This window comes from Vulpes lagopus, chromosome 18 (assembly GCF_018345385.1).
Source record: "Vulpes lagopus strain Blue_001 chromosome 18, ASM1834538v1, whole genome shotgun sequence".
In the NCBI taxonomy this organism is placed as follows: domain Eukaryota; kingdom Metazoa; phylum Chordata; class Mammalia; order Carnivora; family Canidae; genus Vulpes; species Vulpes lagopus.
Genome location: NC_054841.1, coordinates 24535519 through 24560547, shown reverse-complemented (window position 1 = coordinate 24560547; position 25029 = coordinate 24535519). Strand labels below are relative to the sequence as shown.

Below are 25029 nucleotides of genomic sequence, written 5' to 3'. Positions count from 1 at the left end.
GGCGCGACGCCAGGCAAGCCGGGACTTGTAGTCCGCCTGGAAGAGGCGGGCATTTAGGGGACGGCCGCCCAGCTGTCCGTGCGCGTGTGCGACGTCTGAGGAAATCGGACAGAGGGCTGGTTTGTGCCGGTGGCTGCTGTTACCTCAGTCTTTCGTGGCGCAGAGGTTCCCGCGCTGATATACACGGCTTGTGGTGTGAATTCGGGGCCATTTCTACTGGGTTAGGGTGGTGGGTGAGACGCTCAGTGATATGATATGAACCCGTTAGGGCGTTAGTTTCCTTGCTACTACCTCGCGCCCTTGTGATGCTCTAGTGCTTGAGGAACTCAAAAGCTGGAAGTGGAGGCGCGCACGTCACTAAGAGGTTTTACTTAATGAGAAATTTAATGTGATATGCTGGATTCAGGCCTAGGAGGTCCGAAACCAAAAATGTCCTCTCAGTAGTCTTAAGGAGACATGTCCCCTGAGAAGAAATGGCCTGCCAGCAGTCTGTCAGGAAGCCTGAAAATACATGTTCATGAAATCTCTGCTTGAACACTGTGGGTGCACCATGCAATTAAATCCCCGTGAAGCATATATAGTAATAGCAGTTACCACTTAAGGGACTCTCACAAGTGTGGGTGGCTTCCAGCTGAAGACCACCTTAAACACTGCTATAGAGTTTAACAAAGTTGGGCTTATTGTCTCCTCACAAGGTGGGAGACACACCATGAAGGACAGAGACATTTCAAGAAGAGGGTGCGGAGAGAATTTACAGGATTTGGGCTTATGTTAAGTAACTTCTAGGAGTGTTCAAGGAAGCAGGCCTTTTCACTAGACTGGATGCTGTTAGGAAATGGAGGTAATTCTATGATGGGACATTTTAATAATTCTTCTTAAAGATTTATTTATTTTAGAGAGAGACTGAGCGGGCGAGCATGGAGGAGGAGCAGAAAGAAAGAAGCAGACTCTGCTGAGTGCACATCCTGATGCCTAGATCCATTTCAGGACTCTGAGATCATGACCTGAGTGGAAATCGAGAGTCAGGCTTTACTACCTGCCCCACCCAGGTGCCCCTTTGATTCTTATCTACAAAAGGACAAGAACCAAGCTAAAGCTATGATTGATTATGAAGCAACAGTACCTCATGTTAGCTAGGAAGGAAGAAATTTGTTTTATGTGCATGTGATTGGGACCTGGTTCTTTGTATTCAGACATGATTATGGAGTGGTGGTTTTGTCTTAATCCATCCTGGTCAGTGTCTTTGATGTTGGTGTTGCATGAAATTGTTTATGATCAACAGGCAACACCTACCAGTTGATGGTACCAGCCTAATTCCCACTATCAGAGGCTGTTTTTCTCCTTTTCACTGTGATTCATATCACCTAAAAATGTGCTATGCTTTAGGCCTCAAAACAGCTATGTGAGACAATCCACAGATATTTAGTACTCCCCATTAGATACTAGTCCCTAATCTAAACATGGTAGGTAAAATTAGGTCCCTGCCTCCAAGGAATTTACAGGTTATGAGAATACTTTATTGCCCCTTTTTCTAAATGAGGAAACTGTGCTTTCATGGTGTGGAGTAATTAGTCTAAAATCATACAGCTAGCAAAACAAGGAACCTTGTTTTGGGGATCTAACTCCAGACAATTCTGATGTCAGTGTCTGCCACTTTACCACCTTGAGAGTTTGCATCCTTAAGGAGGCTCTAGTGCCTCCTCAGTAATCTTCGGCTATTGATATCTGTTTATACCTGGGTTTCTCAACAGCAGCATTATTGACATTTGGGGCCAGTTAATTCTTTGTTCTTGGGGGCTATTTTGTGCCTTTTAGGATGTTTAGCAGCATCCTTGGCCTATCATGTCAGTGGCACCTTACCCTCATTTTGACAATCAAATATGTCTCCAGACATTACCATATCGCCCATGTTTGAGAGTCACTGGTATATACCATTTATATCTTGGGTCTTTGAGAGGTAACAAATTTTGGGGGCATGAGAATCCCTAAATCACTTTGGGGAAATCTTAAAGAGAGAAATAGTGTGGCCTATTTCTCAGGTTCTGAAAAGCCTGTTCAACTAGAAAAATGAAGACTAAAACAAAGCATAGACAAATGAAATGGGGAGAAACAAAAGGAGATGAGAACAGATCAAAGTGGAGAAATCACTTAGGAAATCACCCTTAAGTTATTTAGCTCACACAAAAACACAAAAAGCCTTTTTTTTTTTTCCAAGATTTTATTTATCCATGAGAGACACAGAGAGAGGCAGAGACACTGGCAGAGGGAGAAGCAGGCTCCATGCCAGGCGCCAGACGTGGGACTCGATCCCTAGTCTCCAGGATCAGGACCTGGACTGAAGGTGGCGCTAAACCGCTGAGCCACCCAGGCTGCCCCAGACACAAAAAATCTTAATGCAGCCTTATAGTACCTCTGCTTCCTGTTTGAGAAATGCTATTATGCTTAGTAAATAGTCTTGGTCACTTTTCTGCAAAAGCTTTTCCTTTACAGCATGGTCCCAGGTCTGACCTCCCTGAACTGGCTACTTGCAAGAGACTCTTCAGAGATTTTAGACATCCCCCAAGGTAGTAGTTTGTTTTCCAGGAAAGCCAAGATCCCCTGGGAAGCTGGCAGAAATTACAAAGCTTTGATAGCTAAGTTTTTCTAGATTTTCCAAGAGATAGTTTTACTTAGACTAAACTAATAAGAACATCGACACAATCATTTGTATCTTCCTAACCTCTTTCATTAGGAACTTCTGCAAAATACATAGTCATCTATTAATTTTCTTCTCATTACAGTGAGAGAAATCATTGATTTTTCTGTTTAATACATACAGAAGGCAAGTTATGGAATCCACAAAAAAATGGTAAGAAATCCAGAAATAAACTATTGGAATCTTCATTTGGGGCCATTCTTGAAGCTCAGCACCAGTCCTGATCTTCCGCTGCTCAATAGTAAGTAATGATAATTCTTTACAGAAGAATATACTAAATTTTATGTTCTCATGGGCTTTAAAATAATCCATAGTTTCTTCTCTTGACCAATAAAATAGCAGGCCTATATAGGCTATGAATTAAATAAAATTAAATAGTGGTGATAGTATTTGGACTGGAACCTAGATCTCATGATTCTTAGTCCAGTACTCTTTCTACTTGGTAGGCAAGCCCATATATCCTTGTAGTGATACTTAATTTACAGAGAACATAAAATATTATTTTTTTTAAAGATTTTATTTATTTATTCATGAGAGACACACAGAGGCAGAGACATAGGCAGAGGGAAAAGCAGGCTTCTCACAGGGAGCCCGATGCTGGACTCAATCCCAGGATTCTGGGATCACGACCTGAGCTGAAGGCAGATGCTCACCCACTGAGCCACCCAGGTGCCTCGAGAACATAAGATATTCTAATCTGCATAGAAATCCAAACCTATGCAGCCCTTTCATCTGTTGGTAGTCCATTATGTGGGATCTTTTAAGGGTTGGCTTTGGTGAAGAAAGAGAAAAGTCACTGAGATATTAATGAAGCATCTGGTAACTCTGAAATTAAATTAATCTTTAGATTGATATAGTAGGCAGAAGGCATAGTGAGGCTCCCACTAAAGAAGCCTTAAATAGAGTTAACCTTTAGGAACTAAATTAGTAGGAATGAATTCTTAATTATTTAGCCATATGTAAAAATGATGTATGAGATAATATGTCACTGAGATTTAGGAATCACCAATTATAAGCAATTTGACCAGGCTATAGTATAATGAAAATACTATCTCTACATACTGTCGTTATAGTAATGATTCCCAAATTATATTTCCAACCCAAACCTCTCTACTGAGTTCCGGCCTCACATATCCAAGTACCTACTTTTCTACATTTGCTTATCTTATAGAAATCTCAAAGTCACTGTATTTAAAACAGAATTCTGCATATTTCTTACTGCATGTCTTCCTCATCTCATAAATTAAGGGCACTGCTGTCTACCCAGTTGCTGAAGTCAGAAACCTAGGGGTCGACTTGATTCCTTCCTTTTCTTCATCTTCTTCCTCCAGTTCATTATCAAGTCTGGTTGATTACATGTAGAAAATAAATCTCAAATCCAACCACTTCTTTCTATCTCCACTGCCACACTAGTTTGGTCTAGGTGACTGTCAGGTCTTTCTTGGATACTACAACATTTTCCTCTTGACCTTTTCTTTCATTACACTTAACACAATTTGTCTAATTTATTGGTCAGTTGTTTACTTGTGATTTTCATAATCTCACTTCACTTCTAGAATGTATATAAATTCCTTGATAATTTGTTGAATTAATGGATGAAAGTCCAATAGTGTTAATTTTTTTAAAAAATATTTTATTTATTTATTCATGAGAGACAAAGAAAGAGAGAGGCAGAGATACAGGCAGAGGGAGAAGCAGGTTCCATGCAGGGAGCCCAAAGTGGGACTCAATCCCAGGTCTCCAGGATCACACCCCTGGCTGCAGGCAGCGCTAAACCGCTGCGCCACCAGGGCTGCCCAGTGTTAAATTTTTAATGTAATTGCTTACAGTGGTGTAGTTGAAGTTGGAGCCTTTATTTAGTCATATATGGTAAAAAAAATTACTGAAGCTAACATAATTAAAACCAATTATATTACAATATGTCTGAAAAAGTTTATTAGAATTGAAATGGTTTACCTGGAACCTAGAAAGAGAAGACTCTGCTTGGATTGGATTGGATTGGTTTTTTTTTCTTCTTTTCGTACAAAGGAGAAATAATCTTTTTTATTATTGTTATTGAAGTATAATTAGTATAAAGTGTTATGTTAGTTTCAGGTGTACAATGTAATAATTTGACAATTCTATACATAACTCAGTGATTATCATGATAAGTGTACTCTTAATCCCTTTTATCTATTTTACCTGTTTACCACCCCCACCCACCAGTTTGTCCTCTGTATTTAAGAGTTTGGTTTTTTGTCTCATTTTTTTTTTGTTATTTCATTTAGTTTCTTAAATTTCACCTATGAGTGAAATCATGTGGTATATGTCTTTGTCTGACTTATTTCATTTGGCATTATACACTCTACGGCCAACCATGTTATTGCAAACAGCAAGATCTCATTCCTTTCTATGGCTACTATTCCATTGTATATACCATGTCATTTTTTTAGCTTGATTTATAACTTTATGTATTTTAATTCCAGATAAATACCACATCTTTTTTTTTTCCATTCATGTATGGATGGACACTTCAGCTGCTTCCATAGCTTGGCTGTTATAAGTAATATTGCAGTAAACATATGGGTGCATATAACTTTTGGAATTTGTATTTTTGTTTTCTTTAGGTAAATACCTAGTGGTGAAATTACTGGATCATGTGATAATTCTTTTTTAATATTTAATACTAATATTTAATATATTAATATTTTAATATTGTTTTCTACAGCAGGTGTACCAATTTGTATTCTCACTAACAGTGCACAAGGGTTCCTTTTTCTTTTTCTTTTTTTTTTTAAGATTTTTTTATTTATTCATGACAGACACAGAGAGAGAGGCAGGCAGAGACATAGGCAGAGGGAGAAGCAGGCTTCCTGCGGGGAGCCTAATGCAGGACTTGATCCCAAGACCCCGGGATCACGACCTGAGCCAAAGGCAGACGCTCAAACGCTGAGCCACCCAGGTGCCCCAGTTCCTTTTTCTTTATATCTTCACCAATACTTGTTGTTTCTTGTGTTTTTAATTCTAGCTATTCTGGAAGATGTAAGGTGATATTTCTTTGTGGTTTTGATTTGCATTTCCCTGATGATTAGTGATGTTGAGCATCTTTTCATATGTCTGTTGGTCATTTGTCTTCTTTGGAAAAATGTCTGTTCAGCTCCTCTGCTCATTTTTTTTAAGGGGTGGGAAGGGCAGAGGGAGAGATAGAATCTTAAGCAGGCTGCACATCTATCACAGAGCCTGATGCAGGGCTTGATCTCACACAACCGTGGGATCTGGACCTGAGCCAAAATCAAGAGTTGGATGCTTAACCAACTGAGCCACCCAGGTGCCCCACTCTGTTCATTTTTATTTATTTATTTTTTTAAATTTTTATTTATTTATGATAGTCACACACAGAGAGAGAGAGAGGCAGAGACACAGGCAGAGGGAGAAGCAGGCTCCATGCACCGGGAGCCCGACGTGGGATTCGATCCCAGGTCTCCAGGATCGCGCCCTGGGCCAAAGGCAGGCGCCAAACCGCTGCGCCACCCAGGAATCCCTCTGTTCATTTTTAAATCAGTTTATTTGTTTTGGGTTTTTTTTTGTTTTGTTTTTTTGGTGTTGAGTTGTATAAGTTCTTTATGTATTTTGGATATTAATGCTTTATAGGATATATTATTTGCAAATATCTTCTCCCATTCAGTAGGTTTTCTCGCCATTTTGTTGATGGTTTCCTTCACTGTGCAAAACCTTTTTATTTTGGTTTAGTCTCCATGGTTTAATTTTGCTTTTGTTTCCCTCATCTGAATACTTAGAAAAATGTTTCTGTGTTCATTGTTAAAGAAATTACTGCCTATGTTTTCTTCTAGGAGTTTTATGGTTTTAGGTCTCACACTTAGGACTTTAATCCATTTTGAGTATATTTTTGTGTATTGTGTAAGAAAGTGGTCCAATTTCATTTTTTTGCATGTAGCTGTCCAGTTTTCCCAGCATCATTTGTTGAAGAGACTTGTGTTTTTTCCATTGTATATTCTTGCCTCCTTTGTTGAAGACTAATTGACCATATAAGCATGAGTTTATTTCTGGGCTTCCTATTCTGTTTCATTGACCTATGTGTCTGTTTTTGTGCCAGTACCATGCTGTTTTGATTACTACAGTTTTGTAGTATACTTGATGGCCATGCTTGTTTTCCTCCAGCAATGTTCAGGATAGAGAAATCATAAATCCAAAAAATATTGTTTAGCTAGCTATTATAAGGCACACTTGTTCTAGAGCACAAATACTTTCTTAGGCTTACCTGTGGCTGGAATGAAATGGATTTTAAAATCATCTGACTCTTTATTTTCTGGTCATTCACCAAACAATATTTTGATTATCAACTTAAATTTCCTGGTAATGAATTGCTCTGGATAGCAAACATAAATATATTTTAGTCACCGAGAAAATATATTCCATGCTAGAATTTAACTCTGTGAGGGCAGGAAATTGTTAATCACATTTGTGTCCCTACAACCTAGAACATTGCTTAATACAAAGTAGATTTGTTCTATTTGATGAATAAATGAATATTAGTAAATTAGAATTACATTTTATACCACATTTTCTTGTGAACTTGGTTATTGTGAGTCAATCCTCAAGTATTTGTTCCATGAGAGATGCATTAGGAAAATCAGATTTCTGGGGCACCTGGGTGGCGCTCAGTGGTTAAGCATCTGCTTTTGGCTCAGGTCGTGATCCCAGGGTCCTGGGATTGAGCCCCATATTGGGCTCCTTGCTCAGCAGGGGGTTTGCTTCTCCTTCTTCCTCTGCACCTCCCTACTGCTTATGCTCTTTCTCTCTGCCTCAAATGAGTGAATAAAATCCTTTTAAAAATATCAGATTTCTGGGCTTGAAGACCAAATATGAGATCTTGAACTCTAGTGCTTTACCACAAGTGTCTGTAAGACTCTATTTTGGTTAACCAACTGACCGCCTTATATGTCTCCTTCTTGGTTCTCTTTGACTCCAGTTCATCCTCCATCTAGCCTCTACTTTTATTTTTTAAAATTCCGTCTTATTGCTTCCCTGCTTAAACATCAATTAATTCTCTGTTACCTTCAGATTAATAGCTATCTACAGTCTACCTCTCCAGCTCTTCTACTACTCCACTCTCTGTCTCTACCTTTCTTACTACTCCCTATCATGTGTTATAAGTTCCAGCCACACTAAATTACTTTTTATCTCCTGAAGATGCTGCTCCTCTGGCTGGAATGTCCATTCCTCTTCCCAGTGAGCTCCTGCCATCCTTTAAGATCTAGCTTAGATGTTACTTTTTTTTTTAAAGATTTTATTTATTTACTTGAGAGAAAGAGCAAGACAGAGAGAGAGAGAGAGAGAGAGCACAAGAGTCCAGGAGCAGGGCAGAGGGAGAGGGAGAAGCTGACCCCCCCACTTGCTGAGTAGGAGCCTGATGTGGGGCTAGATCCCATTACCCTGGGACCGCGACTGGAGCTGAAGGCAGACACCCAGTCAACTGAGACACTCAGGTACCCCTAGATGTTACTTTTAAAAAGAAGCTTAGGGCACCTGGGTGACTCAGTGGTTGAGCATCCGCCTTTGGCTGAGGTCCCGCTCCTAGGGCCTGGGATTGAGTCCTGCATCAGGCTCCCCAGAGGGAGCCTGCCTCTACCTCCGCCTATGTCTCTGCCTCTCTCTTTGTGTCTTTCAAGAATAAATAAATAAAATCTGAAAAAAAAAAAAGCAGCTTATTGGGGTGTCCCAATATATGGTTTGTTGAGTGTCCAGCTCTTGATTTCAGCTCCAGTTGTGATCTCAGGGTCTTGAGATCATGCCTATAGTCAGGCTCCCCACTCAGCAGGGAGTCTGTTTCTCTCCCTCTGCCCCTCCCCTAGCTCCCCCAGCTTCCCCAGCTTCTCTGGCTCCCCTGGCTCCCTTGTCTCCCCTGTTCTCTCTCTGTCTTTCTCTCTCTAAAATAAATAAATAAATCTTTTCAAAAAGATGAAAGAAGCTCATGACTTCTCTAGAGGGTAAAAGCAATTTCTTATTTTCTACTTATCTTCTCTCATTACTACAGTCCTTATATATTGTAGCTATCTTTGAAATCCTGGAGGGCAGGATCTATGTCTATTCATCTTTCCTTGCTTCCTCAATGCTTCGGACATGTTTGTGAATGAAAGGACCCATATGGAGTGGTAAGTATGAGTGCTAATAACTAGCTTGCAAGAGCTTTAGTTTCTTAAACATAATCTCCTTCCGAAGGGAAAATGGGAACTTCTCAACTGTATTCTATTTGAAACACTTGGGTATGAGCATAGTCTGGAAAAAAAATATGCTTTACACACTCTCTTTGTGAGTCACCATAAAGGAGATTATCAGGCTTCTTGACATATCAGCTGGCTCTTAGAAAGGACTGACTCAGTACACTATGTATACACTCAGCACCTTGAATTTTCATTACTCATTGCATATCTTACTTTCTTGCTCTTGAGAGATTTTGTAACCCCAATATGTGGCACAGTGTCTAGCACTTATAGATAGGAAGCACAATAAATATGTATTGAAAGAATGTATGAATTAATAAATGATTTTTAAAAGTTAATTTCCTCCTCTCTTCTCTTGGATAACTTAAACCTTCCCTTTAAAAATGTTTATGAGAAAAAAATAAAAATAAAAAATAAATAAAAATAAAAATGTTTATGAGCGGGGCAGCCCGGGTGGCTCAGGGGTTTAGCTCCACCTTCAGCCCAGGGCCTGATCCTGGAGACCATCCCTGCATGGGGCCTGCTTCTCCCTCTGCCTGTGTCTCTGCCTGTGTCTCTGCCATGCTCTCTCTCTCTCGTGAATAAATAAATAAAATCTTTAAAAAAATGTTTAAGAGGGACGCCTGGGTGGCTCAGCAGTTGAGCATCTGCGTGCAGCCCAGGGCATGATCCTGGAGACCCGGGATCAAGTCCCACATTGGGCTCCCTGCATGGAGCCTGCTTCTCTCTCTGCCTGTGTCTCTGCCTCTCTCTCTGTCTCTCATGAATAAATAAATAAAATCTTTTTTAAAAATGTCTGAGTTGCCACTTGCTCTTTAAAGCCTTTTCTAATCATGCTCTGCTGTAATTTTATGTAGCATATATTATTTAAAGAGTTTAATTTTATTTTTTAAGCAATTTCTAACCGAGTGTGGGTCTCAAACTCACTATCTTGAGATCAAGAGTTGCGTGCTCTTCCAACTGAGTCTATATTATTTAGACTATTCTATCTTGCATTTTTATTTATTTTTAAGTGCATATATCCTTTCTTTCCAGATAGATTGTAAAATCCTTGAGAGCAGGGACTTTGTGTACTGTTGCATCCTATAGTAGTTTCTTAAATCTGGTAGGATTTTAATGCTGTAAGTTGTTGGTGATGTCCAACACTATGGTATCCAGTGTCACTAGTGTCTTGTCATCTCAGAAGACTGCAAAACTCTGAAGATAATTACAGAGTGAGACCATCTCACACCCATTAGGATAGCTATTATAAAAACAAAGCAAAACAAAAAACAGAAAAGGACAAGTGTTAGTGAGGATGTGGAGAAATTGGAACCTTTGTGCACTAATGTAAAATGGTGCAGCTGCTATACATAGCTGTTCTTCAAAACAGTATGATGTCCCTCAAAAAATTAAAATGACCATATCATCATATCATCTAACAATTCCACTTCTGGGTGTATACCTGAAAGAGTTGAAAGGAGAATTTCAAAGAGATTTTAAACACCCATGTTTATAACAGCATTATTCACAATAGTCAAGAGTGGAAGCAACCCCGAGAGTCTGTTGGTAGATGGATGGAAAAACAAAATGTGTTTTAAAAAGGAAGGCAGTTCTGACACATTTTGCAACATGGATGAACCTTGAGGGCATTACGCTAAATAAGCCAGTCACAAAAAGACATACTATATGCTTCCATTTATATGAGTACCTAGAATAGTCACTCTCATAGAAACAGAAAGTAGAATGATGGTTGCCTGGGGCTGGGGGAAGAAGGATAGGGAGTTGTTTAATGGGAGTAGAGTTTCAGTTTTGCAAGAGGAAAAGAGTTCTGGAGACTGGTTGCACAACAATGTGAATGTACTTAACTGTACACTTAAAAATGGTTAACATTGAGGCACCTGGGTGGCTCAGTTGGTTATGTATCTACTTAAGCTTAAGTCATGATCCCAGAGTCCTGGGATCGAGCCCTGTATCTGGCTCCCTGCTTGGAGGAGAGCCTGCTTTTCTGTTCTGTCTGCCATTCCCCATGCTTGTGCACATGCTCTCTTTCTCTCTATCAAACCAATCAATCAATCAAATCTTTTTTTTAAAAAAAGGCTAACACTGCAAAATTTATGTTATTAAAAAGAAATAGAGCACTGAGCAGGAAGTCAAAAGACCAAGATTATTCTTAGTTGTTACCCAATGACCAGTGAATCTCGTGCAAGTGGCTTTTTAACTTGTGCCTTGATTTCTTCATCTTTAAACAGGAAAATAAAGCCTGCTTGGCTTCTGGGTTTGTGTGAGGACCAAACAGAAAAAATAAAACAAAACCACTGACTCTAAAGATAATTTTTTCAACAGTAGTTTTTCCAGTATTCCAGTGTCCCTGATCTCTTTTAATATTCATCACAAGTTTTTGCATCCTATTTTGTAACAAAATATTCCTAAAGATGCCTCAGCAATAACTTTGTATCACTTGAAAGGATGTGTATACTGAACTCTTACAATTTGGGCTGCTCACCTTATAATTTAGTTCCAGGAACACAACAAATAAACAGCCTTTATGAGGACTATTGAAGACCTAAGATGCTAATTACCAATGTTGTTTAGCATTTATTGGGGAAATACAAGCTCAGGATTTTCATGTGAGCATAAGAAAGCTGGTCACAAATTAGGGAGATAGAAGGGTAACATCTGTCAAGTAGCTACTAAGCATCCATCCAGTCTCTGGAGCAGTTTTGTTACATGGAAGATCTCATTTAATCTTCACAAAAGCCTTGTTGGGTTAATAATATAGTACTTATTTTATAAACAGGGAAAATGAAGCTCAGAGAGGTTAAGTCATTTATGCAAAATCATACAATGAATGATAAACATCTGTATGACTGAAGCTCATAGTCTTTCTACTTTGTTACACTGCCTCTCAAAATATGTTTGAGTATAGATATTAGTAATATAGTTAACAATAAATGATACTTGTTTATTGTTTATTTGTACATTTATGTCAATTATCTTACTTGGTCATCACAAGTATGGTTGGCTGCGTAGGGATAATTGTCACTACTTTACAGATAATGAAACAGAAAATTTAACTTCCTAACATAAATCAACCAATTAATGACTATAACAGCACTTGAAAGTAGGTACTACAATTCTCAGACATATGCTTTTTCCACATCAGTCTCATGAGCACGGAATTTTATATCTGAATTTTCTGGTTCTGACATTTTTTATGGAAGCAAAAGAGTGAGCATCTTGACAGCTTGACAATTCTCATTACACATGGACAGATTAAATTCATCCCTATTCTCAAATCACTAAAACTACAGTAAATTAATATTTTTAAAGTTGTCAACCCACAAAGATAAAGTCCACAAGAATAATAAAGATAGCAGATAAGCAATATTAACAGTTTTTTGGAAGATGGAAATTTGAGCTAAGAAAACTAGATTCCAGGGACGCCTGGGTGGCTTGGCAGTTGAGTGTCTGCCTTTGGCTTAGGGCATTGATCCCGGATCTCTGGGATCAAGTTCTGTATCGGGCTCCCTGCATGGAACCTGCTTCTCTGTGTGTGTGTCTCCTGAATAAATAAATAAAATCGTTGAAAAAAAAACTAGATTCCAAATGCTTGAGAGATATTTACTAATGATAGGTAAGCAGGCTCATATTGCAGAGCACTAGATTGTCAGGAATTGGAAGGAGCAAATATCACAGCAGCAGAGATATGTGAGGGGCAGAAAAGAGAGAGATTGAAGGTTTATATAAGAAGTTAAATTACCGGGTGCTTTCCTCATCCTGCTCAGTTAAGCACTACCCCTCCATTTCTTTGGCAAAACCCTGGGGTTTATTCTGTGAAAAAAATGAACTAGAGAAGCTCCAGACTGAGGCACTGCTAATGATTATAGCTGGGGAAGCTATAATCTGAAAACAGAGATCAGATGAATGTCTATCTGTTGAATGATGAGCCTTGCTAAACCCTATTGCTAAATCTATTTCACTACAGGAATACTGACAGCAAAGCTTATATTCTCTAGGCAGGAGGGTAGAGATTTAATTTTGAGAGAAACTTAAAATGAATAAATCCAGAATGAAAATCTATAGATACTGATACTTGAGGATTCCCCAACATAACAAATAGGTTCTCACTTTATCATCCTACAATAATGCCCACCAACTGACAAACTTTTCCTATTAACAGTGAGCTTCCAAATATCTTTGTAGTGACTCTTAAATATGAAGGGACAGCAAAGGATCACCATTCAGATAGTTGAGATAAACCTTCACCAAGAAAGACAGCATCAAATAGAAATGGAAGAGAAAAAACAGAAACTCAGAAGATAGCAGAGACAATGTAGAGAGCAGAAGAATATATTTTTAAAAATAATAAGCATCCTCTGAGAGATAATTATAAGATAGTGTGTCCAGAAAGCAAAAGCAGGATATTCCAAAAAAGAGCAAGCAGAGTAATAGACTGGGAAATTAAGTTATTATAGCAAAAATAAACAATTCAAAGTAGTATTAATATATAAAATTGAGGAGTCTCCTGGAAAAGAGAACAGACAGAAATGGAAAATAAGAGAGAAAAGATAATTGAAAGATGAATTCATAGGGTCATGAGGCTAATATGAGCTCTAGAAACAGAGAGGTGCAGGGAAGAAAATTATCAAAGAAATTACAAGAAGATCTCTGATAACTGAAGGACATGAGTTGCCAGATTGACAGAACTTGCTAAGTACCAGCATAATGTAGGGAAAAACCCAAAACCAAAGCCACTATGGCACATCATCATGAAATTTCTTAACACAAGAGTTGAAAAGAAGATAAAAAAATCTTGGTGAGGGGATCTCTGGGTGGCACAGCGGTTTGGCGCCTGCCTTCGGCCCAGGGCGCGATCCTGGAGACCCGGGATCGAATCCCACATCGGGCTCCTGGTGCATGGAGCCTGCTTCTCCCTCTGCCTGTGTCTCTGCCTCTCTCTCTCTCTGTGACTATCATAAGTAAATAAAAATTAAAAAAAAAAATTTAAAAAAAAAAAATCTTGGTGATAACGGTGTCTCAGTGGCTTAGCCGGCTAAGCATCTGTCTTCAGCTCAGGTCATGATCTCAGGGTCCTGGGATCCAACCCTGCTTTGGGTTCCCTGGTCAGCAGGGAGTCTGCTTCCCTCTCTCTGCCCCTCCCTACCACTTGTGCATGTGCTCTCTCTCTCTCTCTCTCTCTCAAATAAATAAATAAATAATTTTTTAAAAGATTTTATTTATTTATTCATGAGAGATACAGAGAGAGAGAGGCAGAGACATAGGCAGAGAGAGAAGCTGGCTGCATGCAGGGACCCCGATGTGGGACTCAATCCCGGGACTCCAGGATCACACCCTGGACCAAAGGCTCAACCACTGAGCCACCCAGGCATTCCTAAAATAAATAAAATCTTAAAAAAAAAAAAAATCTTCTTTGTTTTGTTCTGAGTCTTGTAGTTACACATGTTTTTTTTTAAGCTACACAATTTCTATTACCTTGGTAATCATTTAAAATATCAGAGAGAGGGGATCCCTGGGTGGCGCAGCGGTTTAGCCCCTGCCTTTGGCCCAGGGCGCGATCCTGGAGACCCGGGATCGAATCCCACATCAGGCTCCCGGTGCATGGAGCCTGCTTCTCCCTCTGCCTGTGTCTCTGCCTCTCTCTCTCTCTCTCACTGTGTGCCTATCATAAATAAATTTAAAAAAAAATTTAAAAATAAAATAAAATAAAATATCAGAGAGAAAGGAGAAAAGATTTAGGGTCTATTCAGACCTGTTACATAAAATGCATTATAAATTTTCTTTATCAAGAAATCCTAGAGGAAATTAGAAAACAAAAAGATATTTGAGAAGAATAAAACCCTAACTATTTAGGCCATTTTCCTTGAGGTATCAGATTTAGTTTGGGGTGTCACAGATGCTACTCTTCCCAAAATGAGAGAAATAAGATGGAATGCTAGAACATTGCTATCTTCTTTTTTTTTTTTTAATTTTTTTTTTTTTATTTATTTATGATAGTCACAGAGAGAGAGAGGCAGAGACACAGGCAGAGGGAGAAGCAGGCTCTATGCACCGGGAGCCCGACGTGGGATTCGATCCCGGGTCTTCAGGATCACGCCCTGGGCCAAAGGCAGGCGCCAAAACCGCTGCGCCACCCAGGGATCCCCATTGCTTCTTCTGAGTTCCTAACATGTTCCTGGTTGATTTTTTTAAAATTCTGAGTTCAATGACTATTCATAGCTCAACTGAATCTCAAAAAAGATTTTAATCCCCAAGAATTAATGTATTGTTAAAGAAATTACTGCCTATGTTTTCTTCTAGGAGTTTTATGGTTTTAGGTCTCACACTTAGGACTTTAATCCATTTTGAGTATATTTTTGTGTATTGTGTAAGAAAGTGGTCCAATTTCATTTTTTTGCATGTAGCTGTCCAGTTTTCCCAGCATCATTTGTTGAAGAGACTTGTGTTTTTTCCATTGTATATTCTTGCCTCCTTTGTTGAAGACTAATTGACCATATAAGCATGAGTTTATTTCTGGGCTTCCTATTCTGTTTCATTGACCTATGTGTCTGTTTTTGTGCCAGTACCATGCTGTTTTGATTACTACAGTTTTGTAGTATACTTGATGGCCATGCTTGTTTTCCTCCAGCAATGTTCAGGATAGAGAAATCATAAATCCAAAAAATATTGTTTAGCTAGCTATTATAAGGCACACTTGTTCTAGAGCACAAATACTTTCTTAGGCTTACCTGTGGCTGGAATGAAATGGATTTTAAAATCATCTGACTCTTTATTTTCTGGTCATTCACCAAACAATATTTTGATTATCAACTTAAATTTCCTGGTAATGAATTGCTCTGGATAGCAAACATAAATATATTTTAGTCACCGAGAAAATATATTCCATGCTAGAATTTAACTCTGTGAGGGCAGGAAATTGTTAATCACATTTGTGTCCCTACAACCTAGAACATTGCTTAATACAAAGTAGATTTGTTCTATTTGATGAATAAATGAATATTAGTAAATTAGAATTACATTTTATACCACATTTTCTTGTGAACTTGGTTATTGTGAGTCAATCCTCAAGTATTTGTTCCATGAGAGATGCATTAGGAAAATCAGATTTCTGGGGCACCTGGGTGGCGCTCAGTGGTTAAGCATCTGCTTTTGGCTCAGGTCGTGATCCCAGGGTCCTGGGATTGAGCCCCATATTGGGCTCCTTGCTCAGCAGGGGGTTTGCTTCTCCTTCTTCCTCTGCACCTCCCTACTGCTTATGCTCTTTCTCTCTGCCTCAAATGAGTGAATAAAATCCTTTTAAAAATATCAGATTTCTGGGCTTGAAGACCAAATATGAGATCTTGAACTCTAGTGCTTTACCACAAGTGTCTGTAAGACTCTATTTTGGTTAACCAACTGACCGCCTTATATGTCTCCTTCTTGGTTCTCTTTGACTCCAGTTCATCCTCCATCTAGCCTCTACTTTTATTTTTTAAAATTCCGTCTTATTGCTTCCCTGCTTAAACATCAATTAATTCTCTGTTACCTTCAGATTAATAGCTATCTACAGTCTACCTCTCCAGCTCTTCTACTACTCCACTCTCTGTCTCTACCTTTCTTACTACTCCCTATCATGTGTTATAAGTTCCAGCCACACTAAATTACTTTTTATCTCCTGAAGATGCTGCTCCTCTGGCTGGAATGTCCATTCCTCTTCCCAGTGAGCTCCTGCCATCCTTTAAGATCTAGCTTAGATGTTACTTTTTTTTTTAAAGATTTTATTTATTTACTTGAGAGAAAGAGCAAGACAGAGAGAGAGAGAGAGAGAGAGAGAGCACAAGAGTCCAGGAGCAGGGCAGAGGGAGAGGGAGAAGCTGACCCCCCCACTTGCTGAGTAGGAGCCTGATGTGGGGCTAGATCCCATTACCCTGGGACCGCGACTGGAGCTGAAGGCAGACACCCAGTCAACTGAGACACTCAGGTACCCCTAGATGTTACTTTTAAAAAGAAGCTTAGGGCACCTGGGTGACTCAGTGGTTGAGCATCCGCCTTTGGCTGAGGTCCCGCTCCTAGGGCCTGGGATTGAGTCCTGCATCAGGCTCCCCAGAGGGAGCCTGCCTCTACCTCCGCCTATGTCTCTGCCTCTCTCTTTGTGTCTTTCAAGAATAAATAAATAAAATCTGAAAAAAAAAAAGCAGCTTATTGGGGTGTCCCAATATATGGTTTGTTGAGTGTCCAGCTCTTGATTTCAGCTCCAGTTGTGATCTCAGGGTCTTGAGATCATGCCTATAGTCAGGCTCCCCACTCAGCAGGGAGTCTGTTTCTCTCCCTCTGCCCCTCCCCTAGCTCCCCCAGCTTCCCCAGCTTCTCTGGCTCCCCTGGCTCCCTTGTCTCCCCTGTTCTCTCTCTGTCTTTCTCTCTCTAAAATAAATAAATAAATCTTTTCAAAAAGATGAAAGAAGCTCATGACTTCTCTAGAGGGTAAAAGCAATTTCTTATTTTCTACTTATCTTCTCTCATTACTACAGTCCTTATATATTGTAGCTATCTTTGAAATCCTGGAGGGCAGGATCTATGTCTATTCATCTTTCCTTGCTTCCTCAATGCTTCGGACATGTTTGTGAATGAAAGGACCCATATGGAGTGGTAAGTATGAGTGCTAATAACTAGCTTGCAAGAGCTTTAGTTTCTTAAACATAATCTCCTTCCGAAGGGAAAATGGGAACTTCTCAACTGTATTCTATTTGAAACACTTGGGTATGAGCATAGTCTGGAAAAAAAATATGCTTTACACACTCTCTTTGTGAGTCACCATAAAGGAGATTATCAGGCTTCTTGACATATCAGCTGGCTCTTAGAAAGGACTGACTCAGTACACTATGTATACACTCAGCACCTTGAATTTTCATTACTCATTGCATATCTTACTTTCTTGCTCTTGAGAGATTTTGTAACCCCAATATGTGGCACAGTGTCTAGCACTTATAGATAGGAAGCACAATAAATATGTATTGAAAGAATGTATGAATTAATAAATGATTTTTAAAAGTTAATTTCCTCCTCTCTTCTCTTGGATAACTTAAACCTTCCCTTTAAAAATGTTTATGAGAAAAAAATAAAAATAAAAAATAAATAAAAATAAAAATGTTTATGAGCGGGGCAGCCCGGGTGGCTCAGGGGTTTAGCTCCACCTTCAGCCCAGGGCCTGATCCTGGAGACCATCCCTGCATGGGGCCTGCTTCTCCCTCTGCCTGTGTCTCTGCCTGTGTCTCTGCCATGCTCTCTCTCTCTCGTGAATAAATAAATAAAATCTTTAAAAAAATGTTTAAGAGGGACGCCTGGGTGGCTCAGCAGTTGAGCATCTGCGTGCAGCCCAGGGCATGATCCTGGAGACCCGGGATCAAGTCCCACATTGGGCTCCCTGCATGGAGCCTGCTTCTCTCTCTGCCTGTGTCTCTGCCTCTCTCTCTGTCTCTCATGAATAAATAAATAAAATCTTTTTTAAAAATGTCTGAGTTGCCACTTGCTCTTTAAAGCCTTTTCTAATCATGCTCTGCTGTAATTTTATGTAGCATATATTATTTAAAGAGTTTAATTTTATTTTTTAAGCAATTTCTAACCGAGTGTGGGTCTCAAACTCACTATCTTGAGATCAAGAGTTGCGTGCTCTTCCAACTGAGTCTATATTATTTAGACTATTCTATCTTGCATTTTTATTTATTTTTAAGTGCATATATCCTTTCTTTCCAGATAGATTGTAAAATCCTTGAGAGCAGGGACTTTGTGTACTGTTGCATCCTATAGTAGTTTCTTAAATCTGGTAGGATTTTAATGCTGTAAGTTGTTGGTGATGTCCAACACTATGGTATCCAGTGTCACTAGTGTCTTGTCATCTCAGAAGACTGCAAAACTCTGAAGATAATTACAGAGTGAGACCATCTCACACCCATTAGGATAGCTATTATAAAAACAAAGCAAAACAAAAAACAGAAAAGGACAAGTGTTAGTGAGGATGTGGAGAAATTTGAACCTTTGTGCACTAATGTAAAATGGTGCAGCTGCTATACATAGCTGTTCTTCAAAACAGTATGATGTCCCTCAAAAAATTAAAATGACCATATCATCATATCATCTAACAATTCCACTTCTGGGTGTATACCCTGAAAGAGTTGAAAGGAGAATTTCAAAGAGATTTTAAACACCCATGTTTATAACAGCATTATTCACAATAGTCAAGAGTGGAAGCAACCCCGAGAGTCTGTTGGTAGATGGATGGAAAAACAAAATGTGTTTTAAAAAGGAAGGCAGTTCTGACACATTTTGCAACATGGATGAACCTTGAGGGCATTACGCTAAATAAGCCAGTCACAAAAAGACATACTATATGCTTCCATTTATATGAGTACCTAGAATAGTCACTCTCATAGAAACAGAAAGTAGAATGATGGTTGCCTGGGGCTGGGGGAAGAAGGATAGGGAGTTGTTTAATGGGAGTAGAGTTTCAGTTTTGCAAGAGGAAAAGAGTTCTGGAGACTGGTTGCACAACAATGTGAATGTACTTAACTGTACACTTAAAAATGGTTAACATTGAGGCACCTGGGTGGCTCAGTTGGTTATGTATCTACTTAAGCTTAAGTCATGATCCCAGAGTCCTGGGATCGAGCCCTGTATCTGGCTCCCTGCTTGGAGGAGAGCCTGCTTTTCTGTTCTGTCTGCCATTCCCCATGCTTGTGCACATGCTCTCTTTCTCTCTATCAAACCAATCAATCAATCAAATCTTTTTTTTAAAAAAAGGCTAACACTGCAAAATTTATGTTATTAAAAAGAAATAGAGCACTGAGCAGGAAGTCAAAAGACCAAGATTATTCTTAGTTGTTACCCAATGACCAGTGAATCTCGTGCAAGTGGCTTTTTAACTTGTGCCTTGATTTCTTCATCTTTAAACAGGAAAATAAAGCCTGCTTGGCTTCTGGGTTTGTGTGAGGACCAAACAGAAAAAATAAAACAAAACCACTGACTCTAAAGATAATTTTTTCAACAGTAGTTTTTCCAGTATTCCAGTGTCCCTGATCTCTTTTAATATTCATCACAAGTTTTTGCATCCTATTTTGTAACAAAATATTCCTAAAGATGCCTCAGCAATAACTTTGTATCACTTGAAAGGATGTGTATACTGAACTCTTACAATTTGGGCTGCTCACCTTATAATTTAGTTCCAGGAACACAACAAATAAACAGCCTTTATGAGGACTATTGAAGACCTAAGATGCTAATTACCAATGTTGTTTAGCATTTATTGGGGAAATACAAGCTCAGGATTTTCATGTGAGCATAAGAAAGCTGGTCACAAATTAGGGAGATAGAAGGGTAACATCTGTCAAGTAGCTACTAAGCATCCATCCAGTCTCTGGAGCAGTTTTGTTACATGGAAGATCTCATTTAATCTTCACAAAAGCCTTGTTGGGTTAATAATATAGTACTTATTTTATAAACAGGGAAAATGAAGCTCAGAGAGGTTAAGTCATTTATGCAAAATCATACAATGAATGATAAACATCTGTATGACTGAAGCTCATAGTCTTTCTACTTTGTTACACTGCCTCTCAAAATATGTTTGAGTATAGATATTAGTAATATAGTTAACAATAAATGATACTTGTTTATTGTTTATTTGTACATTTATGTCAATTATCTTACTTGGTCATCACAAGTATGGTTGGCTGCGTAGGGATAATTGTCACTACTTTACAGATAATGAAACAGAAAATTTAACTTCCTAACATAAATCAACCAATTAATGACTATAACAGCACTTGAAAGTAGGTACTACAATTCTCAGACATATGCTTTTTCCACATCAGTCTCATGAGCACGGAATTTTATATCTGAATTTTCTGGTTCTGACATTTTTTATGGAAGCAAAAGAGTGAGCATCTTGACAGCTTGACAATTCTCATTACACATGGACAGATTAAATTCATCCCTATTCTCAAATCACTAAAACTACAGTAAATTAATATTTTTAAAGTTGTCAACCCACAAAGATAAAGTCCACAAGAATAATAAAGATAGCAGATAAGCAATATTAACAGTTTTTTGGAAGATGGAAATTTGAGCTAAGAAAACTAGATTCCAGGGACGCCTGGGTGGCTTGGCAGTTGAGTGTCTGCCTTTGGCTTAGGGCATTGATCCCGGATCTCTGGGATCAAGTTCTGTATCGGGCTCCCTGCATGGAACCTGCTTCTCTGTGTGTGTGTCTCCTGAATAAATAAATAAAATCGTTGAAAAAAAAACTAGATTCCAAATGCTTGAGAGATATTTACTAATGATAGGTAAGCAGGCTCATATTGCAGAGCACTAGATTGTCAGGAATTGGAAGGAGCAAATATCACAGCAGCAGAGATATGTGAGGGGCAGAAAAGAGAGAGATTGAAGGTTTATATAAGAAGTTAAATTACCGGGTGCTTTCCTCATCCTGCTCAGTTAAGCACTACCCCTCCATTTCTTTGGCAAAACCCTGGGGTTTATTCTGTGAAAAAAATGAACTAGAGAAGCTCCAGACTGAGGCACTGCTAATGATTATAGCTGGGGAAGCTATAATCTGAAAACAGAGATCAGATGAATGTCTATCTGTTGAATGATGAGCCTTGCTAAACCCTATTGCTAAATCTATTTCACTACAGGAATACTGACAGCAAAGCTTATATTCTCTAGGCAGGAGGGTAGAGATTTAATTTTGAGAGAAACTTAAAATGAATAAATCCAGAATGAAAATCTATAGATACTGATACTTGAGGATTCCCCAACATAACAAATAGGTTCTCACTTTATCATCCTACAATAATGCCCACCAACTGACAAACTTTTCCTATTAACAGTGAGCTTCCAAATATCTTTGTAGTGACTCTTAAATATGAAGGGACAGCAAAGGATCACCATTCAGATAGTTGAGATAAACCTTCACCAAGAAAGACAGCATCAAATAGAAATGGAAGAGAAAAAACAGAAACTCAGAAGATAGCAGAGACAATGTAGAGAGCAGAAGAATATATTTTTAAAAATAATAAGCATCCTCTGAGAGATAATTATAAGATAGTGTGTCCAGAAAGCAAAAGCAGGATATTCCAAAAAAGAGCAAGCAGAGTAATAGACTGGGAAATTAAGTTATTATAGCAAAAATAAACAATTCAAAGTAGTATTAATATATAAAATTGAGGAGTCTCCTGGAAAAGAGAACAGACAGAAATGGAAAATAAGAGAGAAAAGATAACTGAAAGATGAATTCATAGGGTCATGAGGCTAATATGAGCTCTAGAAACAGAGAGGTGCAGGGAAGAAAATTATCAAAGAAATTACAAGAAGATCTCTGATAACTGAAGGACATGAGTTGCCAGATTGACAGAACTTGCTAAGTACCAGCATAATGTAGGGAAAAACCCAAAACCAAAGCCACTATGGCACATCATCATGAAATTTCTTAACACAAGAGTTGAAAAGAAGATAAAAAAATCTTGGTGAGGGGATCTCTGGGTGGCACAGCGGTTTGGCGCCTGCCTTCGGCCCAGGGCGCGATCCTGGAGACCCGGGATCGAATCCCACATCGGGCTCCTGGTGCATGGAGCCTGCTTCTCCCTCTGCCTGTGTCTCTGCCTCTCTCTCTCTCTGTGACTATCATAAGTAAATAAAAATTAAAAAAAAAAAATTAAAAAAAAAAATCTTGGTGATAACGGTGTCTCAGTGGCTTAGCCGGCTAAGCATCTGTCTTCAGCTCAGGTCATGATCTCAGGGTCCTGGGATCCAACCCTGCTTTGGGTTCCCTGGTCAGCAGGGAGTCTGCTTCTCCTCTCTCTGCCCCTCCCTACCACTTGTGCATGTGCTCTCTCTCTCTCTCTCTCTCTCAAATAAATAAATAAATAAATAATTTTTTAAAAGATTTTATTTATTTATTCATGAGAGATACAGAGAGAGAGAGGCAGAGACATAGGCAGAGAGAGAAGCTGGCTGCATGCAGGGACCCCGATGTGGGACTCGATCCCGGGACTCCAGGATCACACCCTGGACCAAAGGCTCAACCACTGAGCCACCCAGGCATTCCTAAAATAAATAAAATCTTAAAAAAAAAAAAATCTTCTTTGTTTTGTTCTGAGTCTTGTAGTTACACATGTTTTTTTTTTAAGCTACACAATTTCTATTACCTTGGTAATCATTTAAAATATCAGAGAGAGGGGATCCCTGGGTGGCGCAGCGGTTTAGCCCCTGCCTTTGGCCCAGGGCGCGATCCTGGAGACCCGGGATTGAATCCCACATCAGGCTCCCAGTGCATGGAGCCTGCTTCTCCCTCTGCCTGTGTCTCTGCCTCTCTCTCTCTCTCTCACTGTGTGCCTATCATAAATAAATTTTTAAAAAAATTTAAAAATAAAATAAAATATCAGAGAGAAAGGAGAAAAGATTTAGGGTCTATTCAGACCTGTTACATAAAATGCATTATAAATTTTCTTTATCAAGAAATCCTAGAGGAAATTAGAAAACAAAAAGATATTTGAGAAGAATAAAACCCTAACTATTTAGGCCATTTTCCTTGAGGTATCAGATTTAGTTTGGGGTGTCACAGATGCTACTCTTCCCAAAATGAGAGAAATAAGATGGAATGCTAGAACATTGCTATCTTCTTTTTTTTTTTTTAATTTTTTTTTTTTTATTTATTTATGATAGTCACAGAGAGAGAGAGGCAGAGACACAGGCAGAGGGAGAAGCAGGCTCTATGCACCGGGAGCCCGACGTGGGATTCGATCCCGGGTCTTCAGGATCACGCCCTGGGCCAAAGGCAGGCGCCAAACCGCTGCGCCACCCAGGGATCCCCATTGCTATCTTCTGAGTTCTTATCAGTGTTCCTGGTTGATTTTTTAAAATTATGAGTTCAATGACTATCATAGATCATCTGGAATCTCAAAAAGATGTTATCCCCAAGATTAATGTCATGATACATAAGTGTTATATGTGGAATTAGGAGATCTATGTTTTGTTTTTTTTTAAGATTTTTATTTATTCATGAGAGACATTGAAAGAGAGAGAGAGAGACACAGGCAGAGGGAGAAGCAGGCTCTCCACAGGGAGCCTGATGCGGGACTTGATCCCAGGACTCCAGGATCAGGCCCTGAGCCGAAGGCAGATGCTCAGCCGCTGAGCCACCCAGGCATCCCAAGATCTATGTTTAAGTCCCCTTTTTATGACTTACTGGCTACAATACTGTTTCTGGTACTCCTATTTCTTCTGCTTACTCTGGAAAGTTAATTACAATGAATGACGTTCAAAAAGAACTGCTTCATGTTAAGTCCCTCTAAGACTAAACATGCTCTGGTGTATTGATTAGGGATTATTCAGTCTCTCTATTGAACTGTATGAACTTCAAAAGTACCAACCACAATTAACCTTTTAACATGGCAGGGTGTTGGGGTGCTGATTACATATGCAGTCAGAAATGTGTATATGACTTCAAATACTTAACTACTAATAACCTACTGTTTACTGGAAGCTTTAACAATAATATAAACAGTTGATTAACACATATTTTGTATATGTGTTACAGACTGTAGTTTTATAATAAAGTAAGCTCAGAAAAGAAAATGTTACTAAGAAGATCATAAGAAAAAATACATTTATAGTACTATACTGTATTTTTTTTTTTTCAGAGGGGGAAAGGAGTGGAGCAGGGGAAGATCGAGAATCTTAAGCAGGCTCCATGTTGGGCATGGAGCCTAACACCGGGATAGAACTCATAACCCTGAAATCATGACTGAGCCAAAATCGAAAGTCAGGTGCTTAACCAACTGAGCCACCTAGGTACCTCTATACTGTATTTTTTATACTGTAGCTTATGTTGTCTGTTCATAAGATGTCATCTGTCAGTACCTACATCAATTTTGTCTTATATAAAACACTGTAGATGTTATATGTATTAGTAACACTAGACATCAAAATGAAAAGATAATGTGAAAAATTCATATTTATTTACAGGTATAACAATTCATGCATTGATAATGAAGAAGCAACAATATGATTGCTTCATGGTAACCTAGTCTATATACTAATGAATAAATTGTTATAATTTTTTTTCTTTTTTTTTAGGGGGGGCGG

The 25029-nt window shown here is 38.9% G+C and overlaps 1 long non-coding RNA gene across 2 annotated transcripts; it reads left to right on the top strand.

Moving 5' to 3' along the window:
* Positions 1-99: 99 nt before the first annotated feature.
* LOC121477783 lies at positions 100-24866 on the top strand. Of its 2 annotated transcripts, XR_005984372.1 has the most exons (4): positions 100-193; positions 882-1049; positions 2819-2936; positions 24585-24866. It is a non-coding gene; the product is annotated as an uncharacterized LOC121477783 (long non-coding RNA). The 2 variants fall into 2 exon arrangements; XR_005984371.1 differs by lacking the exon at positions 100-193 and having other exon boundaries at positions 211-1049.
* The last annotated feature ends 163 nt before the right edge of the window (positions 24867-25029 follow it).